Genomic DNA, 5848 nt, shown 5'->3' on the forward strand with positions numbered 1-5848 from the left:
AACTGCCTAGGCCCAGTAATATACAAAATTATAAATGACTGCATGAAATTTTGGGAAAAAAAGTCATAAGGGACCAGTCATAAGGGTCAATTTTTTAAAAATTGAGATGTATACATCGTCTAAAAGCTGAATAAGCTTTCCATTGATGTATGGTGTGTTAGGAAGGGACAATATTTGGCTGAGACAACTATTTGAAAAGTTGGAATCTGAGGGTGCAAAAAAAAAATCAAAATATTGAGAAAATCACCTATAAAGTTGTCCAAATGAAGTCCTTAGCAATGCATATCCACTCACAAAAACAAATTTTAGATATATTTACAGTAGGAAATTTACAAAATATCTCCATGGAACATGATCTTTACTTAATATCCTAATGATTTTTGGCATAAAAGAAAAATTAATAATTTTGACCCATACAATGTATTGTTGGCTATTGCTACAAATATACCCGTGCGATTTATGACTGGTTTTGTGGTCCAAGGTCATATATATTTTAGTTTGATAATGTTTTTTTTTTTATATATATATATATATATATATATATATATATATATATATATATATATATATATGTAAATTAAATTTCCAACTTAAACTGTCATAAATCTTGAATACTTTGGAGAACATACTTAAGTTTGGTCTCTTTTTAAAGATGACACTTGGCAGATTATCGCTGATGTTAAAAATATTTTTTTTTTAAAAATTGAACTTGAAAAAAGTGATACAATTTGGGTTACAGTATAGTACCAAACATTTCAAATAGATGAAATTCATCTCCCATTCATTTCCAATGCAGTCATTTTTGACCGTGAAAAATACAAGTGTGACTATTTTTTTCAGGACCATTTAACATTTTCGAATCGTGTCCATTAATTTTGTGTGTGTGTGTGTGTTCACACAGCAAGTGCCAAAACCTTTACCAAGTTTCGTACCATTCCAATAAAAAATTCAACAAAATGTAAAAAATGTTGGTCAAAAATGACCCAAAAGCACTAGAGGGTTAATTATTAGAACGTAACATTGTTTATCACTGCTTTCGCTATCACATCCCACCAGTTGCGAGCGGATTAAACTATCGCCTCCAACCGATTGAGGCCCCGCTCTACATCGTCCACTACCGTCCATAGTTCTCTTTTCATCTGGAATAATCGTGCAATCTCCGATTGGCAGCTACTTTGCCTGTTATCAGCACTCCACACTTGCTCAGACCCAAAGTGCCCTGCCAAAAAGTGTATCAGCCACATTGCAGTTCACACATTGGCCTTCAAGACCAAATGTATGCCTGCTGCTCATTGTAATAAAGTCTTGCTGAGTTTAGACAACTTTAGAAGAAATCACTGCCGACTTGGTAGTGGTGGGGGCCGATCTGGGTTCTATCAATTTTCGTGGCCGAGATAAGTTACCCTCAGAGTATTTTGGGGAAAACATTACCTTCTGCTCTCCCAAGCTCAAATTCAGCAGTTTCACTCAGTCTGGATTTCAGACTTTGCAGAGCTTTGTATTCACCCTATCTACTGTATGATTGGAAAAAAAGGTAGATACCTCAGACACTCATCTTTCTACTGTCACACCACGCTGCACTCGCAAATGCGATGACACGGAGTGCGCGAAGTTGCTGCAATTGCCGCGGTAAGGGACACGCTCTGGATATCTGCTTTGTCCTGTCATTCCATCAGCCAGCCTGAGTCTGTGACTTCTGCCACAAAGCAGAGAGGATTTCCCTTTAAGCACACTTCCTCTGTGCCTCCCCTGCTCTCAAACTGATAGAATGAAGAATAGAAAAGGGTGAAAAAAAGAAAAAAACTGAGAGACCACCAGACATGGACGGCAGAAAACCATTTTCAGCCCCTCTGGAATACCAATGATGGTTTCAGGCAGTTTTTCAGGTGCCATACAGTCAACATGAAAGCATTGACTATGTTCATTCCCGTCTTAAATTTATCCCTCCTTGTTGAATGCAGATTCAAAAAAGATGAAGAAAGGGAAAATTGAACAGACGTAGAAGCATGCGAGAAGAAAATGTGTAAGAGATTGGAGGCGTGACCTAGTAGTTTGCACGCTTTTTCTGCACACTGAGTCTTGGTGCGATGCATGTTTTTGTCCAGCTCATGTGAGTTCATTATACTCTGATTTATTTTAGGATTTTAAAATGACCTAACAAAATAAACACATGAATCCTCACTGGGTTCAACAACATCCACTCATATTTTAGTTTAGTTTCCCCAGAAATTAGTTTTTACTATGTTGTAAAAAAATCTTTTAACTCTTTCCCTGCCATTGATGGAATTTTCCATCATTTATAGGGTTGCCAATGTAATGCTGGTTGAAAACGAAGAAGTAGTGCAGCAGTACAGAGTTTGAAACAGTGTATCATTTCAGCAGTTAAGTATGTGTATAAAAGGTTCTCAGACATAAACACATTTGGAACATTCCATGTCAAATCAAATTTCAAATTTTTGGCTTAATTTTTTTATTTTATTGATACTTTTTTTTTCTGAAGAAAGACAAGCATAAATGAAGAATCCAAAATATTAACATTTTCACACGTAAGCTTAAAATATTCTAGCTGACCCCACTAACTTGATCTGTGTTTTCATCAAAAATGTGATTTTCTCTGCTTTTTGTTCAAAATGTTCCCTTTTTTTTAAAGTGAAAAGTCTATTTTAGTTTCTTTTTAATACAAACCCGAATTCCGGAAATGTTGGGACATTTTTTAAATTTTAATAAAATGAAAACTAAAAGATTTTCAAATCACTTGAGTCAATATTTTATTCACAATAGAACATAGATAACATAAAAAATGTTTAAACTGAGAAATTTTACAATTTTATGCACAAATGAGTTCATTTCAAATTTGATGCCTGCTACAGGTCTCAAAATAATTGGGACGGGGGCATGTTTACCATGGTGTAGCATCTCCTCTTCTTTTCAAAACAGTTTGAAGACGTGTGGGCATCGAGATTATGAGTTTCTGAAGTTTTGGTGTTGAAATTTGGTCCCATTCTTGCCTGAATATGTTGCTCTAAAAACTTTTATACCTTTCAGCATTCATAGTGCCTTCCAAAACATGCAAGCTGCCCATACTGTATGCACTTATGCACCCCCATACCATCAGAGATACTGCTTTTGAACTGAACACTGTTAACATGCTGGAAGGTCTCCCTCCATAGCCTGGAGGACATGGCATCCATGATTTCCAAAAAGAATGTCAAATTTGGACTCGTCTGACCATAGAACACTTTTCTACTTTGAAACAGTCCATTTTAAATGAGCCTTGGCCCACAGGACACAACGGCACTCCATGTTCACATATGGCTTCCTTTTTGCATGATAGAGCTTTAGTTGGCATCTGCAGATGGCACGGCGGATTGTGTTTACCGACAGTGGTTTCTGGAAGTTTTCCTGGGCCCATTTAGTAATGTCATTGACACAATCACGACGATGAGCAAAGCAGTGTCGTCTGAAGGCCCGAAAACCACGGGCATCCAATAAAGGGAAAGAGATTTCTCCAGTTTCTTTGAATCTTTTAATGATGTTATGCACTGTAGATGATGACATTTGCAAAGCCTTTGCAATTTGACGTTGAGGAACATTGCTTTCCACAATCTTTTTACGCACTCTTTCACAGATTGGAGAGCCTCTGCCCATCTTTATTTGTATTTGTATTTGTATTTTTTTATCTTTACTTCTGAGAGACTCCCTTTTATAGCTAATCATGTTACAGACCTGATATCAATTAATTTAATTAGTAGCTAGATGTTCTCCCAGCTGAATCTTTTCAAAATTTCTTGCCTGTAGCAGGCATCAAATTTGAAATGAGCTAATTTAATGAATAAAAGTGTAAAGTTTCTGTTTAAACATTTATGTTATCTATGTTCTATTGAGAATAAAATATTGGCTCATGTGATTTGAAAGTCTTTTAGTTTTCATTTTATTCAAATCTAAAAAAACGTCCCAACATTTCCGGAATTCGGGTTGTAAACCAATTTATTGGTCAAACCTATCTTAGGGGAGAAGAACTCAAATATTAATCAATGAAAGTGCAAAAAAAGTGGTCACATGGCCATGTCACATGGCTCCATATTTTCTCCAATGAATAAGTGAAAAGTGCATTTTCACTTATTTGTGTTAATCACCCACAAAAAATATGAGTCATCTTCACATCTTTACTGGGACTTTGACTAATGAGGAAAGAACTGTATGCATCTTCAAATGATGATTTTACTAAATAACTGTACTTGCATACAAGCTATTTCTACCAAAGTTTTTGTTCCGACACATAATTGCAATTACTGTATGAGTGGGCAACCTAGGCTCAAATCCAACTTGCCTTTTTTTCCCAGTCAAAGAAAAGAAAGGTACAGTTGTTACTTTCTGACAATATGGAGGATGGCAATATTTGCTAGAGCTGGATTGGTCAGTAAATGCATAAAAGCTGTCTTGGAGATACACTGACGCATGCTCAGGTTGGGTGTAGGTGCACACAGAGGCCCGTTAAACTGACGGCGGGTGATGTATGCGCAGTCGACTCCTGACATTTCCCGTGTTCCTGTGTGTCATTGAATAAGCGCCACCTGGCTCTTCCTGAGCAAAGCAGTGCAGAGGATTAGTCAGGAAGAGTGATGAGATGTTCAAGGTGAAAACCAACTCCTCTGTGGGCGGCCATTCATCTTGCACTCCCTCATTCACACCACCGTAGCATTCAAAGCTGACATGCTCTTGTCTGCGGCATCAAGTGGCCCACAGGAGCCATGAGTGGAGGGCTGAGAACGCCATGCCAATCTCATCTCATCTAGAGCAGGGCTAGCCACGCTCCCAAAGCTCTTCTCATCAGCATAAACATCTGCTCATCAACAGTGGACACACACAGATGCACGCATGCACAATTCACATGCCATATGTGCCTCAGATAACATGACGGTCCTTTACTCAGGCAATACTCATCCCATAAATGGTGTAATTGGAAATCAATATGCTGAACACAAAAGCATATGTTGTTATGGTTTGATAATAAACATTTAATTGACTATTCCAATAAACATGATTTTGGTAATAAAAAAAAAAGTGCATTGTTTCCTCAGATTGCAGCTCTTATATGTGATAATGCATTTCGGGCAGTGCAAGAGCACTCAGAAATGGTTCACACGCACAGCTCTGCATGCTGAAGTGGAACAGAATTGATATCATGTTACGGTTCTTGCTCGAAACGCAGGCTTTTCTCTCCATGGCAGCATCCCAGTCCTTAGTAAATGGCTGAAATTGATTACCACTCCCATCTAATTGTGAGGCTTCCATCTGCTAAATCTTAATTGCAACTTCAGACCACAAAGCAGCCTATGTTCTCGGAAGAGAACTATATGAAGCTGGCAGATACTGAATCAAACAGTAAACATTACAGCAATTGAGAAATTGATTGTGAATAATACTGTAGTATGACGTTTGATATGAGAATGAGAACAAACTAATAGTTTTGGGCTGGTCATGTGATTTCAACATGAAAGCCCCACTCCATGTAAAATAAAACAGCTTTTATTGAGACTGTCCTCCTCCAAAAAAAGGTTGTTTTTTCAAGCACCTTATTATGACCTATATTTACATTATAAAGTCATGCACCCTCTAGCTGGCGTAAAAATAATGACAGTGTCGGGTTACATCTGTCGTCATGAAATGACGTATGACTGTCATTACTAATCAAAATGCGTGTTCATTTAAATGCAATTTGTGTGGATTTTTCTCTTACCCGCCATTTGTCCTATTTCCATTTAGCAAAACTCATTTTTTATTAACAACTAAACCTACCCCAACCCTACCCTTAGAAAATGTTTAGTGCATATACACTTTATGAGCA

This window comes from Megalobrama amblycephala, linkage group LG1 (genome assembly GCF_018812025.1).
Source record: "Megalobrama amblycephala isolate DHTTF-2021 linkage group LG1, ASM1881202v1, whole genome shotgun sequence".
In the NCBI taxonomy this organism is placed as follows: Eukaryota; Metazoa; Chordata; class Actinopteri; order Cypriniformes; family Xenocyprididae; genus Megalobrama; species Megalobrama amblycephala.